Source organism: Equus caballus, chromosome X, assembly GCF_041296265.1.
Source record: "Equus caballus isolate H_3958 breed thoroughbred chromosome X, TB-T2T, whole genome shotgun sequence".
Classification (NCBI taxonomy): Eukaryota; Metazoa; Chordata; class Mammalia; order Perissodactyla; family Equidae; genus Equus; species Equus caballus.
Genome location: NC_091715.1, coordinates 1466672 through 1482700, shown reverse-complemented (window position 1 = coordinate 1482700; position 16029 = coordinate 1466672). Strand labels below are relative to the sequence as shown.

The 16029-nt window shown below is 41.6% G+C and overlaps 1 long non-coding RNA gene across 1 annotated transcript; it reads left to right on the top strand.

Annotated features, from left to right (window-relative positions):
* The first annotated feature begins 2730 nt into the window (after positions 1-2730).
* Positions 2731-6784, top strand: LOC111771468 (uncharacterized). The gene is made up of 2 exons (XR_002805332.2): positions 2731-5207; positions 6418-6784. It is a non-coding gene; the product is annotated as an uncharacterized lncRNA (long non-coding RNA).
* The last annotated feature ends 9245 nt before the right edge of the window (positions 6785-16029 follow it).

Genomic DNA, 16029 nt, shown 5'->3' with positions numbered 1-16029 from the left:
TGTACATCTTTAGTTTGATTATGCTATACCCTTTCTAAAACCGTATTTGCCATGAAAAATATTGATGTGCGTTGGTGCCGACAAGTTAGCCCAGTGTCCATGGTGCATTTTGGGGAGCAGGGCTGGTCCATGAGCAATTTAGCTAGCACTTGTGTGTAGAGGTCTGAGCATCTGATGGATCATTCCTCTACTCTCTACCTCATCTTTCAGTCTCTGTTGGATCGAGATAAATATTGACAAGTGACATTGAGAAAACCAATAAGCTTTTCTGGTCTTCATTTTCTGCATCATTCTTCCACCTGTGAACCTTGTAGGGCACTGTGTGTGTTTCTCTATTACAGTGCCCTGAGCTGCCAGGATTGCTTTTCTCCAAACTACGTGGAAATTCCATCCTTCAAGGTAAAGACTAAGCTTATTTATCTTCTGTGAATAAAGCCTGATGCAGTACTGGCTATATTTCAGCTGCTCAATGAATGTTTATCAAACACATCAATGAATTTCCTAGTAAGCATTGGAGAATGCACCAGTGGGAGAGAGAAGGTGAGTGTTTTTGACTTCTAATATAGTAGATTCTGAACCATTCAGAGACTCTGGACTGCCTACATTTCCCCCAGTTTTTGGCTGTGCCAGAGGCAGCATACCTCCCCGTAAATAAGAAAAAGGAAAGGAGAGAACCCAAAACACCAGTAGATTATTTGATTTCCACCCAGTGCAGGTAAGCTGGTTTGCAACTAACAATGCTGAGCCACTGCTTATAAAACCAAGAGTCAGTGACACAGAGACCACTCCAGCAGGGATGGATACTTGACGGGCAGGAAGTAGTTGTATGGAATGTGAAGAAGACCACGAATCCTGCAAAGGACTTTGCAAACACACAAGAGCAAAATTAAATCTCTTGGAAGGGCCATCTTGAATATCAAGGGAAAATAGCAGGCTTTTAGAATTATTCTTTTCAGACACACAGATGTTAAGAGAGCCATCATCCTCATCCTACTCAGAATTCAGAAGCCACTCTAGTTTCTGAGCATAATTTTCATACAGTTGATTCTCATGTATTTGTCACTGAAGCCAAGACACGTATGTGGAGCCTCCTGTGATATTCTTCCCCTCTTCATACTTGTACGTCTGACACAAATCTCAAAGTCTTATATCTGTAAGAGAACTCTCAGTTGTTCCCTTCTATATCTTCTCCTCCCTCAGTCTTGCATATGTGAGCACCACCATTGACACAGTTGACCATTGACTCAAAAACCAACATTCATTCCTGATTTGTCTTCTCTCCATCTCCACTAGAACAACATCCAATCCATAGGATAATTCTTCTGCCTCCAAAACATCTTCTGAACCTGTCCGTTTCATTCATCTCCAATAAAGCCACTTGTCAGATCTATCCTCTTCTCTTACCTGCATCCCTGTGATGGTTCCCTGGATGAGCTTCTGCTCCCATGATCGCCCCCATAATCTGTTTTCTGTGTACCAGTCAAAGGATGTTTAAAAACGTAAACGAGACCATTCCACCTTCTTAATTAAAACCTTCCCATGACTTCCCATCACGTTTAGGATAAAGTTCAGACTCTTTCTCATACACTACCTGACCATGCATTCTTGGACCCCTCTATCTCTCCAATCTGTTTTCCCGTCTCTATTCCCTGTACTCCCTCTGCCCTTGTCTGGGTGGAATTAGATCCAGCTCTTCAAGGGGTTGGGTCCTTCTTATGATTCCTGGATCAACCTAAGTGTCACCTTCTCCCACTGCCTAATTGAAAGTTGACCCCCACACCGTTCCATAGATTATCACCCTGAGCTCTCCTTGAATGCAACCTGGCAAGGCATAAATCTCTGGTGAGAATGGGGGCAGCCACAACAATAGTTTTTGTTTCACTACCAAATGAGCTCATCTCATGATGTCTGTAACTACAGCAGTCTTTCTGTCCCCTGTCATTTAAAAGGAAAGCACTCAACACGATCAGAACAGCTACCTCCTGAATCTATACATGAGACAAATGGTCAATAACTTATTGACAATTGATAAATGCCAATTCATTGCCACAGTTAATTAATAGTCCGTGTAAAATTTGCCCATCCAGAGATCTCTTTCCACTGTGTTCAATATGCATTGAAGGATTTAAACAAGTTGACCTGGGGCTTGCCTTTGAGGTCCACATTGGAGCCAAGGAAAAGAGAAACAGCTGTGAAGTGCAGAGGCATAAATTACTCTTGGACATCCTTAAATTGTAGGATTAGTGGAAATTGATGAGGTATGAGTATGAATAATGAAAGATGGTTGTGGTTAAGATAAGCTTTACCATGAATAGGGGAAAAAGTTTCAAACTTTTTTTCAGAACAAATGCATGCATAAATACGGGCCAAGACGCATCAACACGGCCGTAGTGTTTCCACAAATCAAATTTGTAATGCAATCATATACTTTGAGAGAATTTTCTGTGAACCACATATTGAGAAGTCATGGTCCCCTCCAGTCCCTCTGGGCAGAGGTTTTGCACACAGGTTTTCCACTTCAGAAGAAACATTTATATTTTTTTATCAGGAGGAGGAGAAAGAGAAATTCGACAATCACACCACCTAAGTCAAGTGAGAAAAAGAAGCATCTCCCCAAAACTCACGTCCACTCAGAACCTCAGAATGTGCCCTGATTTGGAAACAGGACCTCTGCAGATGTAGTTAGTTAAGATGAGGTCGTACTGGAGTAGAGTGAACCCTAAATCCAATGACTAGTGTCCATAAAAACAGTGGAGAAGGTGTAGGGAAGGCCACGTGACTATGGTGGCAAGGATTAGGGTGATGCATCTACAAACCAAGCAACGTCAAGGATGGCTCCCAGCCACCAGGAGCTGGGCAGAAGCATGGAGCAGATTGTCTCCTAGAGCCTGCAGAAGGAACTAACCCTGCAGACACCTTGATCTTGGACTTCTGGTCTCCAGAGCTGCGAGAGAATACATTTTCGTTCTTTTCATCAACCCAGCGCATGGCATTTTGTTATGACAGCCACAGGAAATGAGTACAGCCAGCTTTGTGGATAAACCATGTTAGGGAGAGAGTGGAAGGTCTGGCATTTTACAACCTTTCAGACACATTTTGTACTAGACACTCCTGACAGGGGTAGGTGTCGTAAAAATGGTGAGCAGCATCCCCAAATCACAGGTGCTCCAGAGTTCTCATCAGTGTAACAAAATCTGGGATTGCTATCTCTAAATGATGCCTTAAAATTCCTTTGAGCCTTATCATTCGGTTTCCATTGTATAAGCAAAAAGGAAAGCTAAAACTTCTCGATCCAGAGCCTCGCAGTACTGTACTATCACACAAGCTCAAAAGCATTTAAACAAAAGATTCCACCCCTAAAATTTGCTGCCAGCCCTAAGCGATAAGTCATCCCTGAACTCAGGCCCATAGGCAGTCATCAGCAAATTAAACTTTATCTTGCATTTGTTCCACGGCCAAATGTTTTTTAGTAGCAATTAGAGTTGAGTTCCTCAAGTGAACGTTGCAGGGAGGGGACTCGGAGAATGCTTTCCAGGCTGAGAGCTGAGGATGCCGTGCATTCAGTTTTTATGTGGTTGAGGTCCGTTGGAGTAGGGCATTCTTGGTGACATGGCCAAGATGGACTTCATTGGCAGAGTCCCCGTTACAGGCGTGCGGTAGGCGATTTCCTTGGGTTTTTTAAGGTCGCCAGGAAGGACTCCCTCATCTGTCTCATCTCCATCATCCTCTCTATTTCTGTTCCTGCACTGTCTCATTCACCATTCCTCAGCCCACTCGAATCTGCATTCTTTCCTATTGGCTCCACCATAATGGTGGCAGTGAGCATGCCCCATCCCTAACTATCTCTAAGGGCAACGGACCTTTCCAACCCTCTTCTTAATGATCCCACAGCAGCAATGGCTGCTTCTTGAAACACACCTACTCCTTGAATTTCATGATTGTGATGGGATCAATTGAACCCCGTGCCTCCCCCAAATTCATATGGTGAAGCCCCAACTCCCAGTACCCTCCTTATGTGACTGTATTGGAGAGATGGGATCTTTAAGGAGGTGATGAAGGTAAAATGAGGTCATGAGGGTGGGCCCTGATCCAATAGGACAGGGGTCCTTATGAGAAGAGGAGGTGAGGACCCAGACACGCACAGAGGGACGACCATGTGAGGACACGGGGAGAAGACAGCCATCTACATGCCAAGGAGAGAGGCCTCAGGAGGAACCAGCCCTGCCCACACCTGGATCTCAGATTTCCAGCCTCCAGGACTGTGAGACCATAAATGTCTCTTGTTTGCACTACACGGTCAATGTTATTTTGTAATGGCAGCCAAGCAAACTAAAATTGCTATACTCTTCATTCTTTTTCCAATCGCCCCGCTAACTCTTTATCATTTGGCGGAGTCTTCCTGGCTGTTAAATGTTGCACCCGGATTTTAAATCTGTCCCAGAGAAGATTTACACCACTTATGGAAACACTTGTGTGCCCCACATTCAGCTTAAGAGGGAGAACATCTTCAGTCTCCTAGAGGACACCTGTGGGGTGTTCATATACTTCAAGCCTCCATCTTAAGGTCTCTTTGCTTCTAACTCTTTATTCTCTCTCTGCAGGATGCTGTCCGCAATGACAAGTTCAAGTACCACTTATTCATCAATGACTTATATATATTCAAATATATTTTACGGATATAAAATACCTCTGTACATATATACATTTATGCCCGTATTAATATATATCCATATTCATATATATATATATATATATATATCAGGTATATATACATCAAACTTTTCCCCTCTACTTTAGACTCCATTTGGAATGACCCTATCATATCTTTGGTTGCATGTCTTCAACCACTGGTTCTCAAACTTTTTGGTCTCAGGAATCCTTCCCATTATTAAAAATTACACAAAGACCCCAAAGAGCTTTTGTTTATGGGCATTGTATCTATCAGTATTTACCATATTACAGATTAAAACTGAGAAATTAAAAACACATTGATGAATTCATTTTAAAGTTATAAAAATCATATATTTTTTCATGAAAAAGAATATTTTTTCAAAATGGAAAAAAGAAAATACTGAGCAGAGTGGCGTTTGACATTTTTACCAACTGAGTTTGCGTATCTGTTTTGGCATCATCTCTGGTCGACATGCTGCTTTGTTTAAAGTGTGTGAAAAATGATTCAGCCTCCTACAGATACATCATTGAAAGAGGTAGGCATATTTTCATAGTCTTTTTAGATTATCCTGGAGATTCTTTGAGACCACACCAAAACTTGACCTCTTGTGGGTTCTTAAAGGGTAGTTGCCATGACCAGTGTGAAATCCTATCAAGCATGTTTTCACACTCGGTCAAATTAAAATCCATTGGTCTCCCTGGCACTTTGAAGCATCTTTTACCAGTGTGTGAGTTGCAGCCATCTTTTGTAAATATCAGTGCCTAAATTTGCAGATATTCCAAGTATTGATACTTTGTTACAAGATATCAAAAAATCGCACTTTCTATTATCACCAGCAATCTCATGCAGAGTCTTTAAGCCCTGGGAATCTGTCAAACTCACAGGAAAAGAGTGAAAAGGGATTTGAGCCATAAAATCCCATTAATACTGATCGGTGAACCAGGTCCTGTCAAGGGTGCTTCCCACCCAAGCCTCCAGTGTCTCAAAGAAGCCATCATCCAGTTGAAAGAGGCATGGGACAAGAAAATAAAGAAATAAAACAGTGTAGTAGGCAGAACTCTAAAACGACCAGCAGATCCCTGGCCCCTATAGTGCACACACCTTCTTCACGTGATTCAGTCAAATTCTAGGCTAGAGGCTGATGTGAAGGACTTTGCTTCTGTAATTATTGTCCCCAGTCAGTTGACTTTAACATAGGGAGAGTATCTGGGTGAGCCTGACCTAATCAGGTGAGACCGTACAAAGAAATGGGACTCTTTTTTGGTGAAAGAGACTCAATGCCAGAGAAATTCACAGCATGAGGGGTATTCCACGTGAGGGGGATTCTCCGTTGATGATTTGAATGTGGGTACCTCTATGAGCTGAGAGCAAACCCCAGCTGACAGCCAGCAAGGAAATGGAGATCTCAGCCCAACCACACATGGGACCGAATTCTTCCCACAACTGCATGAACTTGGAGGAGGTACCCAAACTCAGATGACAAGGCTGCCTTGAATTTGGCCTGGCGAGGACCCAGCCATGCCGTACCCGGTCTTCTGACCTATAGAACTGTGAGCTAATGAACACGTGTTGTTTTAAGCTGCTGTGTTTGTGGCAATTTTTAAGGCAGGCATAGGAAATTGATGCAAACAGTTTTGTAAAGGCTTTTTGTGAAAGAATTTTGAGAATTTTATTGGGAATCGACACTGACTGGAAGCAAATTGATCAGATACCCACAAGTTTTTAAGGGAATCCTATTTTTACAGAAACAAGGAGCCTATGACCATCTTCGTGTTTCCAAAGGTCCATGAGCAGAAGTGGGCACAGAACTCAAACAGCCCCTAGGAGGACAAGAGATGATAAGGTGGACCCTGACGATGCCATGATTTCCATACACCAGATTGCTGGTCTCTCATTCTTTTCCTTTCTGAAAGGGAGGCATGTTTTCAGCGTTTGAATTTTCCAGCTGCCATTATTCATCAGAATAAGGAAAATAGACAGCTCGTCTTTGACTTTACAGACCCCTGGACTATAAGGAACCATGGCTTTGTAGGGATGAGGAAACGAAGGCTTGTGCGCCAAATCTGGCCCTCCACTTGTTTGTATAAATAAAGTTTTATTGACACACAGCCACACCCATTTATTTGTGTTTTATCTATGACTGCTTTTGCACTACAGTGGGATAGTTGAGTCCCTGCAACAGAGAACCTACGACCCATGAAGCTGAAACTATTTACTATCTGGCCCTTTACAGAACAGGTTTACCAACTCCTGGTCTAGACCCAATTCACATATTTTGGTAAAAAAGGTCTCCCCTCAATTAACTCATGTGTTCCTGTGGACATACTCAAATATCTACAGAAAAAGAGCCTCCCTGGAGGACATAAATTGTTGCTGTGCCCAATAATAGAAATAGTAATCACATGCATACTTCAATTCTGTTTATCTACACACCTTCTAGGACTCCAATCAATCAACAACCAACAAAAGAAAATTCAAACTCTGGTCGTCTGGATATTTGTGATAATTGAGTTTCCTCTGGGTGTAAGGAAACATCCAACACTGAATTCTTCTCTATGGCTGGTCCTACTTTTATTAAACTTGGACATTTTTGACAACTTGTTCAGAATCATACTTTCTACTTTGCTTGGAGACAATTGCCATCGTCTTTCCCTAGATCAAAACTATGTGCAATTATCTTCTGATCTGTCCCAGGAAATGGGAGGTGCCCAGGAGGTCCCTTGATCGAATCACACTAACAAGATAAGAGAGCAGATCAATAGCGCGATTAATCGCTGGAGTGCCTCTTCACCCTGAACGCTTCGCTGAGCCGAGTTGGTGAAAACATTCCGACTGAAATGATACAGCCCATTCTGACCGCCCTTTGACGTTGCAAATGAAGTATTGATTATCTATACTCAACCTCAGTTCTGGCTTTGCTTAAAACTTTGTGTTTTGTGGGAAAGGCTGTTTGGTATCAAGTCTTGATTCCGTAAGCCTTAGGGTGGCAACAGCCTGGTTAAACCAGTGGCATGCCTCGTTGAAGCACGATGCTTGGGTTCCTGTGCTATTTTTCGTGGGTGGCTGGAGGACGTTCTAACATGGGGGGCCTCATCTTTTCTTGGATTCTTTGTTCTCCAAGACGAACCCATTTCCTGCAGCTTTTGGTGACTGCTGAAGCCATGTCCTTATTAAAAGTCTTGGCTAATGTGGTAAGCCAAAAAGGTATCTACTTTTTCACTTGCATTCCTTTTATTTCCATCCATTTTTAAAAAGAAGAGTCCTTGTGAGAAACCCCTCAGTCTCAGCCTAGGAAAGAGTTACTCTCCCTCACACAGTCCCGGACTACAAACCTTTGTTCCAGCTACTTTACTTGGTCCCAGCTGTTTTAAAATAGGAACACGTGTGTCCTATTATGTGTTGATTGATGGGCAGAGAATTTCCTTAGTTGTCGGTCATTTTGGGCCTCTCTACCACACCACATTACACAAGCACATGCACCACGTGCTCATGCACACACATGACACAGACTACACACATACATTCAAGCCCCACACAAATGCTTGTGCAAGCACACATGCCACGTGCGTACACACATACCATACACACACAAGACACATTCACGTGCACAAGACAGACCACACACACACACCCCCACATACATACTTGTTTGTAAATATCAGGCACATGCACACATCACAAACTCGTGCACACACACACATAACATGCACATATGCATGTGCTTACATACACATGATACTCACACACCAGGACACACACATGCCCATATTCACACATCTGCACACACACCACATATGTGCACATGTGCATGTACTCCTAAACACTCCCAAATGCACTTCTTATAACTGAAGTGTGAAAAGCCGTTTCATAAATTTAAATTTAATTTATACAATTTAATTTATGTGATGTAATTTATATAACGTGTGAATTTAATTTATACAATGTAAGTAAAAAATGCTTGAAGAAACATTTAACCATTTTCCTCCAAAAATTCACTTTTTTTTTTTTCCTTGGGAGACATTAGCAAAAGCTCCTTGAATGTCCTAAACTATGTTGGGTTGGAAGAATTGCAATCACTATGTGGTTTGAATCAATCCCATTTTCTTGTTTATTGTTTCATCTACTGGGTTGGACGGCTCAACATGTCACGTGAAATATAAACTCAAAAAAAACCACAATCAGCCTTTGTTTTTGCTTTTGTGGCTTTAAGGGGAAGCAGGAAGACTAATGAAATAACAGTATCTGTAATAAGGCAGTAAAAAATAAATAAATAAATAAACCATTCACAGAATCTGGCTTTGGTTTAGCTGTCAGGAAAACTCTTTTGATTTTTGTGACAGACTAACTCCAAGACTGGGGTTCCACACACGTCCCCGTGGCTATATATGTGGAACAATTGCAGGCAACAGATCGAGAAAGATGCAACCCGGAATCCAGGGAGGGCACAAATAATAGAGAAAAGTTTGTTTCTCAAGATTCTCATTTTTCATATCGAAAACTCTCACTTGAAAGTTTCAGAAAAGAATTTGGCACAGGGAAATTCATGCTACGTGTTCTAAAAATGATCCCCACATCCCAGAGGATTAGTACAAAAATATTTATGCCCTGCCCCGACAAAGTCCAGTGGGGTGTTCTTCGTTGCGTGTTTCTCTTGGGCAATTCTTTGGGGTGGTCAGCCCCCAGAATGGCTCCTGAGGATTTTTCTCCTTGTAATATTCACTTGGTAGTACTTTTCCACAATATACCGGAGTCGTTCTGTGTGACCGACATGGCGAAAGTGAAGGTCCTCATTTCCACGATTACGTTATAAAAGACCTTACGATTTCCATCTTGCTCGCTCTTTCTCCTGAACCACTCCCTCTGGGGGAAAGCAGCTACCATGTCTTGAACAACCTTTTGGAGTCATGTCCACATGCCAAGGAACTGAACGAAGTCTCTGCCAACGGCCTAGTGAGCAAGCTTGGGAGTAGGTGGTGCAACCCAGTCGATCTTTCAGAGGAATCTAGCTTCAGCCAGCAGCTTGACTGCAATGTCATGATATCTCATGATATCCTGACCCAGAAGCACCCAGATAAGCCTGTCCAAGATTTCAGAGCCTCAGAAACTGTGTGAGATAGTTGATGTCTGTTCTTTGAAGGTTCTAAACTTTGGGGCAATTTGTTACACAGCAATGGGTGACAAATCCATCCTTCAAGTGGTAACTTAGGAAAGTAACTCCTTCCATGTTGGGACGCCACCATCTGTGGCCTCTATAGCAGCCAGAGGTGGGAGAATAGGAGGATATTAGTGGCATATCTAGCATCTTTAACACTTTGGATGCATCGTTTTATAAATCCCCTTCTTCAATATGACAAAAATGTTTTCAGCAACCATAAAATAAAAATAATAATAATAATGATGGAAGAGGAACATGATGAACAAAGATTTTTAGGTATTAAACTTCGTATGTATAATCATATTAGCAAGAATAATAAAAATAAACATTAACAGTATTAAATGAAGGAAAAGTAATGGATTCATACTTTCTACATCAATGATTTTTTTTGAGGAAAAGGGGAAAAAATGCATGAATTCCTTGCAAAGAAGCCAACTGCACATGGTTCAAAGAATGATTTGCACCTAAACTCTTGATACTTTTCCCTTAAAAATCACTCACTTATTGTTGATTTCTACTCTTTAAACCCAGCAGTATTTAAAAGTTTGAGAAATGGAGGCAAAATTGCACTTGAAGCTTGCTCAAATGATTCCGAACGGGTGTGAAATTCCTCTAGGAATGGATATGTGTAGCTGAAATGTCTGTATTGAGACAGATGGTGATGGTTCTCTCAATTAACTGCTATGTGGGATATACCACTCATTAAAAGACAATTAATACAAACACGGTAACTAGAAGCTCTGAAGTACAATATGCTATTAAAAACACAACAGGAACCACAGCAAATTGTTTTAGAACTCAGATGAACAAAATATTTTTTCCGGGGAGGACTATTTTCTTGTGGATATTGTTAAGAATCTCTGGTACATGGTGATAATTAAAACAAGCCCACTTTGGTTGGCTTTAGTTTATGTCTAAATTCTCTGCAGATGTATATCCTCTTCTTTCTTGTGTGTAGAGTATTGTCCATTCTTGGGATGCCACAGTTTGGGAGAGATTTATTTTTAATGGGACAGGACTTCCGCCTGAATGGTATTGGCCAGAATTAATGAACACTGTCCAGCCTACAGGTGTGTGCCTGTGCGTGGGTGGCTGGGTGGTGTGTAGTCTTCCTATGTTCCCAGGAGGGTAATGCACCACATCTATGAGGATTCCTCAAATTCCTTTTCATCTCTAGCCTCATGTCCCCACAAGATTTCATGTTTTGATCAACAAACTCTCTTCTCAAGTTGTGTACGTTATCTTCTTCCCTTTTATTAAAAAAATCATAGAGGTTCTAAATATCATATTTGGTTGGGATCCAGACTCAACCTTCCACCCAAGTATTATATACCTGTTGTTTACCAGGGTCAGCGAATTTTAATCTCTTATATTTAGGAACTAAAATGTCTTGTCTATTTTCCAAAATTCAGATTCACATTCCTCGATCTATTTCATAATTTAGATGACATTGAATTCTGGCAAAATCTTTCAGGTTAGTCGAGCACGGGAAGTCACCGTTTTGGGAGCACTGTACATATGGAAAACTAAAGAACGATACCGCTTAGATGAATGAGGGCCATCCTATATGTTTTATATCTCTGCCCCTCTTCACATCATTGAGAAACTTCCATCATAGGAAAAGTGCAGACAAACGATTGCTTTGGAAAATTGGAAGTTATAGTTTGAAAACCCACATTACCTTGGACAAGTAAGAAATGGAAACCTAAATCTGGTTTTCAGTAATGTTACTCTTGTGTTTCTTAGCAGACTTTCTGGTGGATGAGAATGAGGGCAGTAGATTCAGGCCAAACGCAAAAAACAAACAATGAATTCCTTATTTATCATTTCTCCATAAAATAACTTTTTTTCCCGGGCTCCTCCAGACAAGCATTTATACAGCAAATGATGTACCATACTAAGTTAAATATTTGGGTTGATGTGTTAGTAAATTTTTGACTAGAAACACAACATCTTAAATCTCACGTTGCTTTATGGGTACAAACTTTTCAGTGGTTTTACAATCTTGAGATCATATTTATTAGATTTCTTCATGAACTGGCATTAGAATGGCTGCTGCAAATATTAATGGAGTGCTAGGAAGCGTTGAAACTCAGCTTCTGTGCGATTTTACACCACAAATTGTTTCTGGATTTCTTCCAGCTCCCTTCTACGTCTTTCCCTAGGCAATGCTTCTATTTATCCACTACACAGCATTACAGCAACAAAAACTAAACTGTATTTGCGTGATACATTTTTAAGCAACAAAGTTTCTGATTTATCCATTTGACGAGCAGCACAATGTTGTAGGATGTTCCTCTCAGTCTAAGTGAAGAGACCATATTTTCTCTCTATCCAAAGCATACACGTTTTGCAGATGAGCAGACAAATGGAGACGGTATCGTACATGTAGGGAATTACATTTCCGACCTTCACATACAAGTTTTCCTTGTCCTGTCTGCTCCCTCCTCATCCATGCATTGTCCTCTGTTTATTCAATGGTCTCTCATTGGAGAGAATTCTTGAACTCAACTCTATAATACCAAGGAAGGGGGGCATCCATGTATCTCCATTTGTTTTCCACGTCAAATTTATTTTGGACCAATTTACTGGAGAAAGAAGAAGAGAGCACAGCCCTTAAAAGAACTTATTTTTCTCATTAGCAATTCTGGCCACTTCTAAGGGAAAGATTGGGAAGACAGACCAAAACAGTGGTTTTGTATTATTCACAAATCTCCTTTATTCCTGCTAACCTAAAACCAATTTTAATGGATTATTGAGATCGGTTGTTGCCCACTAAATATAAAGGGAGTATTCCTACGGTTGTTGTTACTTCAAGATTACATATTTGGACATTTTTTTTTTTTTTTTGAGGAAGATTAGCCCTGAGCTAACATCTGCTGCCAATCCTCCTCTTTTTGCTGAGGAAGACTGGCCCTGAGCTAATATCCATGCCCATCTTCCTCTATACATGGGACACCTGCCACAGTGTGGTTTGCCAAGCGGTGCCGTGTCCACACCCGGGATCTGAACTGGCGAACTCTGGGCTGCTGAAGTGGAATGTGTGATCTTATCCCCTGTGCCACCAGGCTGGCTTCACCCTATGGCTCCTAGTAGAGTTCTCTGAGCATAAATAGCAATTGAAAAATTTAGATATTATGAAGAACGTATATGAGCAGAATATACAAGATGAGATAAAAAAAAACAGCCCCACACAGTAACTCAAAAGGAATTAACTCTGCAGCATTTAATCTATTTCAAATAGAACACAGCTTTCTAGCTACGATCTTCCACTTTCCAGTTTAATGAAAACAATGCTTCAATGCAGTAAATTTGTGGTATATAATTGCTGGTAAGATTAACAGGGCTTTTACTGTAAAGATCCTGAATGGTGGGGCCACTTATTTATTTATCTATTTTTATTATCCCTTGAAAGCTTTTGTGTATCCCTATTGTAGGACAATTAATGGCTGTCAGAAACACTTTTTAGGCAATGTAAAGTAGGGAGAAAGCGGTTAATAGTCACAAAACTCATTTTTTCTTTGATGGGACATTTATTGTTCTCCCTTACTCATGGGAAAATGACTTCCAGAATCTGCTAAAGAGAAGGATAGAAAGCAGAGAGAATAATTTGCCACTGCCCTTTGGCTCGAAATGAAAAGCCAGCCTCCAGTTGCTGAGCCAAGAGTATTCTGATCTTAAAAGTCTATAGGTTTCCAGCTTAGCATTCACATGAGAACGAGGTGTGATGGCCCCGTTTTCCTTTTCTTGAGATGTAGGCACTCTGAAACAGGCTCTCTCGACAGAATATGTGTTTCCAGATGCCCACGGCTCAGAAATCTTTGCTAAAGAAAAACACCAGAACCTCCGCCATCCCTGTTGTGGACTGGTTGAACTTCCAAGAGTTGAAGACTGGTAAGAAGTTTGGGAGGTGGAAGCAGACAAGCGCTGTGAACAGTAGCATGATTGGAAGACATGAATCTCAAACGAAGTGTTTTATTTAAAGGCAGAAAAGTAACATCGACAAAGCACAGTGCCGGCGAATAGCAATGACAACCACATCCCCAAACTCGTGATTAATGGAGAGGGTGTGGATGAGCAGCCATTGTGCAAAAAGATGGTGCCCTAGAGGAAGGCAGGAAACCAATTTTGCTTTCGATGAGAAGTTGAAGAAGAAAATAACACTATAATGGAATAGGAAGTGCACAGTGGAAAGGATGCTGTAGAGTGGGTGGAAAAGAATGAGTGACAAGATGCAAGAAGACAGCCCCATAGCAGGCCTGGAAGGTGGGACTTCCATTGAGATGAGAGTGATAGATGCTCTGGAGTGCAGCCTTAGGGAACAGCTGAGTGTGGATGGGATCCCCGAGTCACAGCGGGAGGGACTGATGCCAACTCAGAATTTTGAATATTTACTGCACAGACTCAACTCTTGGCCCTTCCAACTGTGAGAGTTCCCTCATGTTGCTGACCTCATGGGAGACAGATATTGGGGACCCCCAATTTTCAGATGAAGAAACTGAGGCTAATCAAGTTTCTATAACTTTGCCAAGATGACACAGCTGTGAAACAGCGGAGTTGGAATGGGGTGGTCCTCAGTAGATGTCCAGCTATGAAAATGCATCGCGATGACCACATTTTATTTAGTCAGTCCCATTTAAGCTCTCTCCTTTCTTTTAAGACGTGGCACCACTCATTTTAAGCAACATAAGTGCCTCCTTCATGACTCCTTGTGTGTGCTTAATGCCAACACCTAATTGGTCTCCTACCCTTCTCCAGTCAACGCCATTCTCATATCCATCTCCTGCTTTCCTGGCCATTCCATCTTATAATTCTCACTAAAACTCTCATAGTCAAGGTCAAGTCTTCATATTTTATTGCCTGAGTCAGGGCAAAGGCTTTTTAACTGCCTCCCAGTCCATGCTGTCCATTCCGGGGCATCAGCCTCCAAACCCCTATCTTGACCCACAGCTCTTCATGAAAACTCTGATCTCTCCTTTTGACATGGAAACTCTGATCTCTCCTTTGGACACAGCCTCATTCTCCCATCCCATTCTCGCTAGGTTACAGACATTCTCAACACTGACAGCTCCCCAGAAAGACCTGCCGTGCTCGCTCGCCTTCTCCCTGCTCTGCGTGGAGTACTCTTCTGTCTTCTGCCTTATTTTCTGTCCTTATGCATCAAGAGCAAGATGTTTTGTGGGATTCTCCCTTCAGACACAACAGTGCAAAACTCAGGCTCAAAGGTGCTCCATGACCTGCCATGATGGTTCAAACACTTGGCCTCCATGGGGGCCAGCCACCTCCTTCAGGTGATGGGGTCACCATCCCAGAATTGGGATCTTGAGGGCACCTGGCAGGGGGTGAATAGATTTCTTCTAAAAACTAAATTCCTCAATTTTCCCAGCTTGAGCTGGATCTCCTAATCTCCCTGTGTGTTTCACACCTTGTCTCACACCTCACATTGTCCTCGCCTTGTCTTACATCTCTTGATCGTCTGCACACTGTGTTTTGGCACTCTGTTAAGTGTCGCTTAAAGCACAACTTGTTGGAAATGTGGAATCTCAGACCCCAGCTAGGAACTTGTGAATCAGAATCTGCGTTTTCACAGGATCCCCAGGTGACTGTGTGCATGCCTAAGCACCATCTCAAATAACACTATTTTACTTTTATGGTGGAAGAATACTTAATATGAGAATCTACTCCCTCAACAAATTTTAAGTGTACAGTCGTTATCGTTGACTCTAGGCACAACGTTGTACAACAGATAGCCAGAGCATATTCATCCTGCTTGACTGAAGCTTTATAGCTGTTGAACAGTTACTCCCCATTTCCCCCTCTTCCAGCCCCAAGAAAACACCATTATACTCTGCTTCTGTGAGTTAACTGCTTTAGAGACCTCATATCAGTGGAATCATGCAGTATTTATCATTCTGTGACTGACATTTCACTGAGCATAATGTCTTCAAAACTCATCCATGTTGTTGCCTATGGCAGGATGTCCTTTTTTAAGGCTGAATAATATTCTGTTGTATATACATACCACATTTTCTTTTGTTCCTTCTGCTTTATTGACATCTGATTGACCTATAAGATTGTTTAAGTTTGAAGTGTACAGTGTGATGATATGACACATGTATATATTGCACCATAATTGCCACAATTAGGTTAGTTAACACCTCCATAACCTCACATGATTCTAATTTTTTTTTGTGGTGAGAAT